This window comes from Neofelis nebulosa, chromosome 2 (assembly GCF_028018385.1).
Source record: "Neofelis nebulosa isolate mNeoNeb1 chromosome 2, mNeoNeb1.pri, whole genome shotgun sequence".
NCBI lineage: Eukaryota > Metazoa > Chordata > Mammalia > Carnivora > Felidae > Neofelis > Neofelis nebulosa.
The window spans coordinates 53,238,865-53,252,317 of NC_080783.1; positions in this window are offsets into that span (position 1 = coordinate 53,238,865).

Genomic DNA, 13,453 nt, shown 5'->3' on the forward strand with positions numbered 1-13,453 from the left:
AGAATCTTCTAGAGAGAGATTCCATTCTTTTTAAAATCAGCAGATACTCCAAAATGGAGTCCGACCCCGAATTTTTTATGGAGAACACTTTTGACAAGGCTTCTACTGTCTCTACTCAGTAGGCCATGAACGTCACAAGACACGCTATCACTGCATGCAGTGTTCAGAATGCAGGTATACAGATGCAGTGACAATCTACATGACTCCATGAGAGGCAGTCTTAGGTCGCATTTTTAGCTGATCACCACTACTCTTTACTAACCCTCAGCGCACCAGCAGCCTAACTTAAAGCCAAGGAAGTAGATTCAATGGATTTCTCTTACAGCTGAGTCTGGCTTTATATGCTGTTATTCAGTACTTTAAAACATTTTACAGACTCATGTCTACAAGACTCATGCAGGCTCTACCAGTGTGACACTAAAACATTTCAACAGCTTCAGAATAAGGCTCCTGCTTCCCTCTTATCCGTTATCTACCATACACTGTACTAAATAACTGTTTCCTTTGAGTGCATTTTAATTGTTTATTTCCATCTTAAATTAATCTACCAAATTCTAATTGATTTACTATTTTAGCAAACTATTAGCACTCATGCACTTTTTTGTATAATTTCTAATGTTTACTTATTTTGCAGGAGTCAAGGTGGCATTGAAGCGTTGGGTTTGAATTCTACCCTTGCCAATTGCTTGATACGAGGTTTCTTCCTCAGCAAGACAACCATAGTAATATATCCTTCTTGGTTCGATGAGGATTCTCTAAGATTAAATGGGATAGCCTATGTCAAGCCCCTAGTATGATTTCAGTTATATAGCAGACCTTGAACATTTGGTAGTTCTCCCTGTCTACTTTTAACTTCCTGAGTTTTGAGCCCTTTCTTCCGAAGATTCTAAATTTCTTAGTGTTAGAAATTAATAATATTGGTAGAAATATCATTCTTTTTTCATGCACATGTTTTCTATATTAATGTCAAATTTATCAATAGTTTCTTTTACAATATGCACTTGTATCTTTCAAGATATATGTATGATATATGTACTCCATATGTAAGATATATGTGCTCCAAGATTACAAATATATTCCCTTAGCATTCTAGGGGAATATATTTGTAAACTATTTAATATAACAGTTTTATTTTATTAAGATGTTAGAAATAAAATAAAATATTTTAAAAACTATTAATAAAATAGTTTTAAAAAAGTATTTTATTAAATAGTTCAATGCTAAACTACTTATATATGTTAGATATTAATATTTATATAGTGTATAATGCTTACATAATTATATAATAATATGTATTATATATAATCTGTATTATATATAATATGTATTATATATTATTATATAATATTATATAATACATAAGCATATATTTATAGTATATTAGGTAATTTGATAGTGTAAAGTCTCCATCTTTTTCTGTCTGTTAATTCATTTTGTGGCTCTTTTTGCATCTTTTCTGAGAAATGGACTGTCAAATTTCACTTAAAATATCTTGTTAGGCTTTGAATTGGGATTATATTTATTTTATAATTTGTTTAGCAGAGAATGACTACATTTACTATATTTTCTTTCCATTAATAGGCTGTGTTTCTCTATTTAATTGTATCTCCTTTTATGTCTTACAGTAAAGTTTTTACCTTAGATTTTGCACATTTGCATTAGTTTTATTCCTAGTTATTTTCTTTAACTCTCTATCATTTTCAATTATGACCAGGGCTTTTTTTTCATTAGGTTTTCTGATATGTCACTATTGATTTTAGATAGGTATACTTCATCAAGTTAGGAAAGTTTCTTACTGTCTTATGTACTTACCAAATTAAAAAATGCCATTTTTAATAAATGGACTTTTTGCATTTGTTAAAATAATTTTGTGGGTTTTTTCCTTTTTAATCTTTTAAAAAACAAATTAATTAAACCATTTTATAGTGTCAAACCTTCCTTGCATTTCTGATGTCAAGCAACTTTTAATACACTGCTATATTTAATCTATTAAATTTTTATTTTGAAGTTTTGCAGCTATACTTAAAAGTAAAGTTGGCCTATGGTTTTATTTTTTGTGCCATGTTTGTCTAGCTTAGGGATCAAGATTATAAAATTATCTTAGAAAGATACAGAAAGGTTTCTCCATTTTTCCCCCCAATGCTGTGCAAGCTAATTATCTCTAAAAATTTCTAAAAGTTCTAAAATCTCTACAGAATTATTCAGTGCCTATCTTAAATCCTATTTTAACTTGTCACCTGTACCTTTATTTGCTAAATGTAACAACCATCTCTTAGAACAAACAATACCTGGCACAGAGTAAACACTTTGTAATTGTGAATGGCCCTATGATTTTATTGCTTTGAGATCAGAGAATTTTGCCTGTTGAGATTTCTTTTGTGGACTGAAAAATGGTAGTTTCATGAATGTTCCCTTGACTACAAAGTTCCCTATATATTTACTATTTATAAAACCAATTTTGAAAGTTGTGCTTTTGAATTTTTTTCTGTTTATTTATTTTTGAGAGAGAGAGACAGAGCGGGGGCGGGGGAGGCAGAGAGAGAGGGACACACAGAATCTGAAGCAGACCCCGAGCTCTGAGCTGTCAGCACGGAGCCTGACGATGGTCTAGAATCCACAGACTGTGAGATCATGACCTGAGCATGTCGGACTCTTAACTGACTGAGCCACCCAGGTGCCCCAGTTGTACTCTTGAATTCTAAACAGCTTTAATTATTTTTAGTTTACTTGATCTGTCAATTTATAAGGAAGATATATTAAAATCTCTATGATTGTGCACTTACTAATTTCACTTATTTATCTCTCTTTTTATTTTATATATTTCTGCTGTTAAGAACTTGAAGTATCAAGAGTATACATTATTTTTATATTGTTCCTTTCATCTCCATATAATTCTTTTTCCTTTCCATGCTTAGTCTTCATTTCTACTTTGCCTGATATTGATATTTTTAAATCTGCTTTTTTTGTTAGCAATTTTCTGTTATATTTTTCTCCATTATTTCTCTTTTCAGATATCCTTATAGCACATTGCCTTAGATAGAACTTTTGTAAACATCACACATTTAGATATAGATTTTGTTTGTTTTTACCAAATTTGAAAAATCTCTTTCAGTAGAAGCACATATCTCATTTACATTGTGCTGTCACTAGTGTCTGGACTTTTCTTGCCATAGTTAAAAAAAAAAAGTTTATAGTTATCAAATCTTCTATCATATATACATATTCCCTGTCTTCTTTCAATATTTTTTTCTAATATGAATTATTTTTGTTGGCATAAGCTTCTAGTTTCAGACAGTTGTCTCCTTTACAGTTTTTGAGAAATGTTCCGCTGTCTTTTTACATCAATTTTTTTTTTAACTAAAGTCTATCTCAATCTCATTTCTGTGGAATTAAATTTTTTACTTCTGTCTCTTCATATTTTGAGGACTTTCAAATTTTCTTTTCTCTTTTGCGTTTTTCCAAGTATTTCCAGGCACTTGTCCTTTTGATTTATTCTGCTTAGCACTACATGGTCCATTTTAAATGGAAAATTGTATTTTTTCAGCTTTCAGCATCCCCTACCCCTTTTAACTTTGATGGTTTCCTCACATGGGTTGACTCTTCTGGATTTTTCTGTCATATTTCTTTCCCTGCCGCCTGTCTGTCGTGTTGGGCCATACTATAAGAGAACTCACTGCCTTAACAGGCTAGCACTCTAGTTTACTTTTCCAGCATAATTATGCAGCTATTCAGTCCATCTCTCTCTGTCTCTCTCTCTCTCTCAGTACTAAAAACCACTATTTTTTATTTTCAAGATTTATAACTCAGCCTGTTATTTTTCATGGTTAAGACAGCCTCTCATATCCCTATGAAAATATTTATGATTCTTTAAATTATTTGTTGCTTCCTTTTATTACAGTTTTTCTTCAAACGTTTTGTGATTTTTGATAGTATTCTTATGTGTGCATTTGAGAAGACCTGTCTGTGAGAGTTAATTTTGATTATCATTGCCAGCGTTTAGAGATTGTGCATGTGTGCATATATGTGTGTGTGCACATTTACTGCTTTAGCTGTGGATAATTTTTCTCTCATGGCTTAGCACAAGAGAGGAGGGTGGAAGGAATCACCCTGGCAGGTATGTTTGCACCGTAATAATTGCCTCAGCTTCTTTTCTCGGGCCTTCTGTCCATGCCTCTGCATCTGGGGCAGCACCTTCCTCAGAGTAGGCTCTCCCACACTTGAGGGTCATGGTTTTTCGTGCCATCCCTGACTTGTGTAGGCTAGTCTTCATCTTCTGGGGCTTGGACATATTACCACCAGGAGAAAAATCAGGGATTTTTACCAAAAGGATCCAGGAGAATGGCTATTGGCTAAAGACCCAAGAAGGTGTCCCCTATAGAGCTACTTTATCTAAAAATTTCACTAATGCGACACTTATTTTATTCTCCTAGATACAAATTATTATTATTTTTTAACTGGTAAAATGCACATGGTTTAAAATTCAAGAAGTGTGTGCAGCGAAAATTAAGTGTCCCTCCTAACCTATTTCTTAGCCAGTTAGTTCCCCTCCCGTGATCAACCATCCTGACCAGCCTTTGGACACCTCACTTTTTGATAAGGCTAGGTAAGACAAGTATTCCTATATTTGTCATTCAATTACACAACAATGGTTTTTCAACTCAATGGATATGCAGGTTTTTGTTCCTTGCTTTAGGCATGCGAATTCCTAAATCACATGAGATGTTTAGCATCTGGGTGACTCATACCTATGAACCCTAGAAAACTGATTCCACAACTTATAATGGTTAATATGGTGCATGGTCCTTTGTCGATCATAAAACTAGCCAAGTATTCCCTTGCTATTATTTTCTTGTGTACCGCAAAGAAATGGGGTGAATGTTCCATGGAGGAGCATAGAAATACCCCTCCTCCTCCAAAGTCCAGTCCAGGCTCCCCAAGTTGTAACAGCAGGAATAGGGCAACTGTTGGGACTCCTACCCCACCCACTCTCCATCATCCCCCTTAGATGTGTCCCTAGTCTACTTGGTTTCCCTGCACTTCTGACCCTCAGAGGAGTCTGTGATACCTAAGACTTTATCTGTCCCAGTGTCGTCTCTGATTTAGATCTGCTCTTTAGACCAAATTGCAACTAGGTTAGTCTCCAAAGAGGAGAAAATATAACATTTTAAAAACTCTGATCTACAATAAGAACTACACTTCATATCTTTCTCACATATACACATTTGAAACAAAATGCTAACAATTCTTACCCCTATTATCTATAATGCAATGTCATTTTAAAGTATTATTTTTCATTTTAAAAATGTTATGATCAACTCAAATGGATTTCATTATCCACTAATGCAAAGTTCCCTGAAATTTGAAAAATACTGCCTAATGACAATAAGCATCTTGTCAAAGACATTCCTCCTGTAGCCATAAAAAAGAAATTTCTATCATTTCATATAATTTACCACAAGACAGATATTTTTATAAAGTGACTATTTTCATTTATTTTGATTCAGACCTAGACTTTTCTGGAACAATATTATTCCAACTGACAAATCTGGTCAGTGCTGGTCCACCAGTACTTACAACGTTTACTAATCCTGAACTAGGTCCAGTCTTGGTATGTGCCAGCGATCAGGGACCTCCACCAAATCACTTCCCTTTGCTTTGTTGTCCAATGATAATTTTTCATTATTTTCCTTCCACTTGGAATTTTTAAACACCCATTCATGTTCTCTCAAGACTACATAGTTTTTGCTTTTACCTCAATTTGAAATCTGTTTTATATATTTGTTGATAGATCCCTTAGTTTTCTCTCCACACTGCACCCCACCCCCACCTATGCCTAACACAGCTGCGTTGCCATATTATATTTTTCCAGTAGACATATTCAACACATGATTAAGTCATTCAGAGAATTCCTTAAGTCTTAAGCTTTGGTTTATTTTGTAGAATATTTTCTTTATAATTATTGTGATTCTTTAAAAAAATGAAGTTCATTTAGAGAGCTTTAGCATGTATCTGTTTAAAAAATATTTAATTTTCAAGTACAAACTTTTAAAATCAGGGCTTTCCAAAGTTATTAGCACTTACAGTATATCTCTGTCCAGTGAAACAGATGTTGCCTGTATCTACAAATATTTCAAAAACAGATTGAAGGCATGCAATATGCAATTCCTTTTGGCACGACTCATGTACATTTTGCCAGAAAACATTTGAACAGATTTTAAATCTTTCTCCTCATTATCTTTGAAAAATATACAAACTCACACACATTTTTGCAAGGTGTCTGTTATGAGTTACTTGCTGTGAAGAGTACCTTTTAAACAATATGCCTCTCGACATCAAAAAATTTTTGACTATATAAAACTTAGTAAGTTGAAGAAAAGGTCATGTAAACTGTAATTGTTAATAGTAACATCAGACAAGTGTATCTTAATACAAAATATTTAGCTTGGTAGGTGCATATAATTAAACTCTTTGAGAAAAGTTAACAGCACCTACACTATAACACATTTCAGAGAGATGGTACTTCATGCAAGAATAAAAGCTATCTGCAATCGTTATTTTTCCTGTCTTATCATCTAATTATGTTTCAGAGTCCAGTTAAATTCTATCTTTTGACATTTCTCAAAGCTCTTGGTTCTCACGTCTCTTTAAACTGTTTATTCTACCCGGAATATTCTTTTTCCCTTATCTTCACTTAGAGTATGTAGAGTTTGGGGAAGTTTCATGTAGTTCACGGTGATGAAGGGACAAGGTACAGCATTTGAAGGTCTGCCGGGAGATAAGGCTGGGGAGGTGGACAGGAGCCAGATAACTGTAGAGACCCATATACAATGCTAATTTTAGGAGTTTACAATTAGCACTGAAGATTTGATAAAAAGCACAGGAGGATTTTAATCAAGGAGATAAATGACGGGATTAGAAGTACATTTTATATAATCAAATCCAGATACATCATGTAATATGAATTTAAAAGAGGAAAGCTGGAAGCAGAATAGCCAGTTAGGAGTTTGCTACATTAGTTGAGGCATGGAATGTTTACAATTAGAATCAGTGAACCCATCGTGCTGCACATTCCTGTGATTTGTGGTTACTGTGCTTAATTTAAAGCTTTCCACTGTGTGTTTTCCATGTTCCCATCGCCATGTTGAAAAGGTTTCTCTCCCGCACCCACCACCTCCCAGACCTTGCACATTACCTTCTCTGATGCCTGTCTTATTCAGTCTATCTCTCCCACATCTTTATCTTCTGCACAGACTGGTGATCCTGTTCCCTGGCTTTCACTGAAAACTGGTTGCTTCAGCATCTGTTTAAGTGGGTGCCACCCACTTCCCACACAAAACTAGGGTCAAAATCCTCATTCCTCAATGCCATATCCAGACTTTTATGACTCCTCATCTTACTCCTTCTTGGAGGTTCGTGACGCTTTTAGGGTATCACCTTTCATACCTTTTTTGTTCTCATAAGTTTTCCAGTCACTATTTTTCATTCATCACATATTTTGGCACCTGATGCATCTTTCTTTCTACCCCTGTTCCTATCTGGAGTAGCTTCAGGGATCATTGGGTCTCCCAGCAAACAGCTTAGCTTCCCATTAGCTTGGCTTTTCCTACACCAACAGTCATCATACCCGCTCCATTTCAGAGCACCATGTCCACATCTCCAGCCCAGACCCTGTTTTCATCCAACAGCGCCCCTTTCTGAAATAGTCACAACTGCTTTTGTACCACAAAGTCTTATCTTTCTAGTTCTTCTCGCCATTATTTCCACAACCTCATTGGGATCTATAATTTCTTACTCCCTGTCTTTTGATCTACAATTCCCTCATATTTTCCACTTCCTTTTCTGTCCAAGCTCCAATGTTTAATCCCCTTTCTTGCCATATGTCTCAACTCTGGCCACTTCCCCTTCCCCTGCTTCTACCAACAAAACCAAAGTTTAAGCCTCTTTCATTGGGCTACTTTCCTGGGCTACTAAGCACTACTGGAGAAAATTAGCACAAATAACAGATTGATAGTCTGGCAAATGAACAGTTTCAGTAACAACTGGGTCCTGAAATCTGCCTGGAAAATTTTCTGACTTTCTCTTCCTTCCCTTTTTCAATTTCCACAGCTTTTTCAAATTTTCTTTCTCCTGAAACCTTTGATCTCTCTCTGTTTCTCTCTTCACTTAAAGCACATAATTTGCAAAGAAAATAGACAACAACAGATGGATGGAACTTTCCTTAGACTCCTCCCTCTGTATATTTGCAAACCTCCCAACTCCTGCCCCCTTCTCTTGCCTCTCTTCCCTCTGTGATGGTGGAGTAGATGTTCCTCCTTCTGATCAAGGACCTCTCTGCTTCTGTGTACTAGAGCCGTCTTCTCCCACCTCATCCTTACCTCTTTGGTTGGTCGGCCATCCATCTTTTTTCTCAAGATCTACAAGTACCCCCTCTGGAAGATTTCTTCCCATCAGCACAACCATGGTTAAGTCTTCACTATCACATCAACAAGCAGCCAAACTTCTTCCCCCATCCATCTTTCTCTATCATCTTTATCTTTTCACAAAAAAATGACTATAAAGCCTGTCTTCCTTTTTTCTCACCTTCTATTCATTCTTCAGCCTAAATGTAATCCAGCTTTTGTTTCTAGAATGCAAGTGAATCTATGCTTGTTAAGATAGTTTGATGCTATATAAGCCCCTATTTTACTTACCTCTATCACTGCATTTTAAACTGGTGTCTATTTTTTCCTCTTGAGATGCTCTTTCCTTGCCTCCCTCTCTCCACGTTGGCCTATGTGACACTGCAGTCTCTGATTTTTTCCCCCTAACTCTCTGGCTGTTGCTTCTCAGATTCCTTCATGAGCTATTTTTCTGTTTTCCTTTTGAAAGGTGTCAGGTCATCAGAGTTCATCTTCAAACTTATAACAACCACAGCAATAGTAATAATAGCTAATATTCATCAAATTCTTACTTGTATTAAATGCTTTTTAGAGATGATATTTTATTTTTTATAAAACCCTATAAGGTATAAAACCCTATTAATATGTCACCTGATGGAGAAGTTAAAGATCCTTAGGATGGCCCCCAGGCTAGCAGGTAGCAAAAGCAAGATACCAAAGATACCCAAAGCAAAACCGAGTTACTCAAATCTGACTGAACAGAGACTGTCCCTTAATTGCTTGTTGTGTGTTCTTACCCTTGGTGATCCCAGGCACTTGCATGTAATCCCCTGCCCAGTGCTCGTGCTTCTCAAATCTAGTGTTCCTTCCCAAATATGGTTCCTGAAGACCGAGCCCCTATGTCCCACTGCCTGCTGTTTTGCACAAGCAAGTAAACACCCACATTTCTCAAACTAAACTCTGCATCCCATCACTCCCTGCCCTTGCAAAATTTTCTTCTTGTTTGTCTCATTTTGGTCAATGGAGCCCACAGTTCATGCTCTCCACCAGGTCAGAACCTTGCTTTCATCCTTGACTCCCCTCAATCCTTAACCTCCTATTTCCAGTTAATTGCCAAGTCTTCTTACTTTTGCTTGTTTAACATTTCTGGTCTCTATATGACTTCTCTTCAGTTCCACTGTCTAGATCATTAAAACAAGCAGGGGCTCCTTGCTACCAGTGCCTCTGCCATTCTAATCTGCTCTTCACAATGTCACTTAATTCAGTTTCTTAAAGTGCAAATTCGATCATATCAACTCCTGCCTTTAAAATCTTCAGGGCCAGAGAGGAGGTGGGTGAGGAGATGGGTGAAATAGATAAAGGGAATTACGAGTATACTTATCTTGATGAGCACTGAGAAATGCATAGAATTGTTGAATCACTATGTTTTACACCTGAAACTAATATAACACTGTATGTTAATTAAATTTCAAGAAAAATCTAAAAGTTAAAAAGCAGTTTGATAGAATTTTCTAGTGAAACAAACAAACCCTTCTAGTGGCTTGTCACTGACCTCCAAACTCCTTAGGATGGCATTAAAGGCTTTATGACCTGCCTTCTACCTACTGTTGTAGTCTAACTTTCTACAGTTACCTACCTCACATTCTATAATCCAGCCATATTGCATTATTATCATTTCCTTAAATGTGCTGAAATATGCTGTTTTTTCTCTTGATTCTGACCTTCTGTAAATAATGATGTAATCTCACCTATGCCCAGAATGTTCATCATTCTCATAGAAGTTAGGTTTCAACATATACAACATCTGTTCTGGAAAGTGGTTTCTAATAACCCAAGGCCGGGCAGGTGCTCCTCTGATGTCTGTCCATAGAATATTGTGCTTATCTCCACTTGAGCACATACCACAGTGTGTTATAAGTATCCATTTATTGTTTGCTCCAATAAGACATAAACAATTTGAGGGTAGAGGTGGTATTTGAACCTACAGTGTATGGCACTATGTCTAGCATATATCAAGTGATCAACAAATGTTTATTGAATTAATGAATTAATGACTGTCTACAAGTGTCACTCTAAAAAACAGAAGCCATCTGTTGTACTTGGAAACAGATAATCTCTGCCAGAAAACCTTCATTAGGGTTGAGCAGGTTAGAAATGAATGGGGAATGAGGAAATAGAAGATTAGACTTCTCATTCGAGAAGCTTAGCTATTAGTTTAATTCATAAGAGCAATGGTAAATAAATAACTAACCCACAGGAATAACCTTTTAAGAGTCAGGCAGGATTTATAGGAAGAAGGTTTAAAAGCTTGACTAGAGGGTATAAAAGGAGATGAACACCACATGGTGAGACATACCATATTTCTGGCTAGGAAAACAATATTGTAAGATAAAATTATTTTCCTAAATTAACTTACAGTTTCAATGCAATGTAACACAAATTTTCCATTGATTTTTTTATTATGAAAATGATTCATATTTGTGGGGGAAAATCTAAACCAAGTCTCTCATTCTCTTACTTTCTCTTGAGTGTGTGTATGTGTGTAAGTACTCACACATGAATATATATTTATACACATACACACACACACACATATGATAGTCGTTTTTTTTTTTTAACACATATGGACTCTTTCTTTATGTACCCTCCAACAACTATTTTATTTAACTTAGCAGCATAACTTGGATATCTTTCTACATCAGTACATATGGATCTACCTTATACATTTTTAAACTTCTAAAATTGAAATTTATCATACATACAAGAATACAGAAATCATCCCTCCCTCATGTCCCTTTCCAATCATGACTCCCTAAATGTAAACACTATTATGACTTTTTTTCAGCACCTATTAATGTTACCCATTCTTGAACTTTATGTAAATGAAATCACACAGTATGTTTTTACTGTGTCTGGTTTCATTCTCAATATTTAGGAGTCATTCAGTAGTTTGGTTTTTCATTGCCATATTACATTACATGACTATTACATGACAATTTACACATTCCTCCTTTAGTAGATAATTGTGTTATTCCCAGACTGAGAATATTATGAATAGAGATGCTGGGAACATTCTTGCATGTGTCTTTTTATGAACATATGTATATATATCTGTTGAATATATACCTAGGAGTTGAAGAGCTAGGTGATAGCGTATTCACATATTTAGTTTTAGTAGATACTGCCAAAGAGTTTTCTAAGGTAATTATAGCAGTTTATTCCATAGCGGTATATTCCAGGGTGTATACCATAATCTTTTTAAAGACCTAGAGTATCGCATTGTGTAAATACATTGTAAATGTATTTAAAATTGGTTATTTTCATTTTTTTACTAGTACAAACAATTTTTAAATAAACATTTTGTATAGGTATTTTTGTTTACTCGTGTGAGTGTTTCTTTAAGCATGTCAATAAGATAAAATCTAAAAAAAAATTGAGAACATAATTTTATTTATTTATTTTTTTTTTTAAATTTTTTTTTTCAACGTTTTTTTATTTATTTTTGGGACAGAGAGAGACAGAGCATGAACGGGGGAGGGGCAGAGAGAGAGGGAGACACAGAATCGGAAACAGGCTCCAGGCTCCGAGCCATCAGCCCAGAGCCTGACGCGGGGCTCGAACTCACAGACTGCGAGATCGTGACCTGGCTGAAGTCGGACGCTTAACCGACTGCGCCACCCAGGCGCCCGAGAACATAATTTTAAAGCTCGCTTGAAAAAAGTAGTTTTTCCAAAATAAAATTAGGGAATAATATCTTTTAAAAAGCTGAGTAAAATTAAAATGTTTTATAAAAGTTGCAATCGTTAAAACTGTAGCCATGGTACAAAAAAGAACATGTGCATTAGTGAATAGGAATGATAGCTGTTATCAGTTAGCTCCAAAGAGGAAAAGTGAAATTAAACTGAATATTTAAAGCAGAGGGAACTTATCACAGGCAATGGGTTAAGCTGGTGATAAAAGGGTCTGAGAAGCCACTCAAGAGGAACAACACAGCAACAGCTGCTGTGCCCCTAGGCTGGAAGAGAAGCACAAGAAGGGGGCAGAGTTCCTAGAGCTCAGGGCTGGGTCAAGTAGGGAACCAGGTAAGATCCTGGGATGGCTGTCTAAGCAGGGACAAAGTGCTAGAGAAGTGGAGCCTCTGCCCAAGGTACCACCTGAAGCAGAAAGAGGGGAGAGATACGTTGGCTCCTCTTTTCCTCTGATCAGTGCCTCCCACCAGAAGTGCTGGTGGTCTGTTAGTAAGGAGTGTGGAAAGTCTCTGAAGGTCAGCTTACTTGAGATGACAGAGCAGAGCAGCAGAAGGACAAGGAGGCCAGCAGGATGGCAGAATAGAATATAAAATAAAGATAACATCACAAATCAGGCCAGACAGGAATGATGGTTTAATAAATGCTATTGACATCATTGTTACCCTGTTATGAAATTGGACTTTTCACCTCCTACCATAGCCCCAAATAAATTACAAGGATGTGTAGCGTTAAATGTAAACAACTGAAGTCTCTATGAAAAAGAAAATTATGTATATTTTCAGGAATGGGGATGATTTACAGTGGATAAAAACAACAGAATAAATCTAAAAGAGGGGCACCTGGGTGGTTCAATCAGTTAAGTGTCTGACTTCGGCTCAGGTCATGATCCCATGGCTCGTGAGTTCAAGCCCCACATTGGGCTCTGTGCTGACAGCTCAGAGCCTGGAGCCTGCTTCCAATTCTGGGTCTCCCTCTCTCTCTGTCACTCCCTCACTAGCACTCTGTCTCTCTCTCTCTCTCAAAAATAAATAAATATTAAAAAAATTAAAAAAAAGAATAAATCTGAAACTATGATGATTTAAATTTAAAATAATAACATAAATAAAATTATAAGGTATATAACACAGTGGGAAAATTACTGGGACACATATGAAAAAGGGTTAATACTGGTAAAGTCTCATAGATAAATAAAAAAGTGGGCAAAATATACTAACAGATGTTTCATAAAAGAAGATAAAAATACCAGTAAACAAAGATAAAATAATATTTAAATTTCTAATAATTGAAGTCATACAAATTTAAGTAAATATATATTTATTTGTCAAT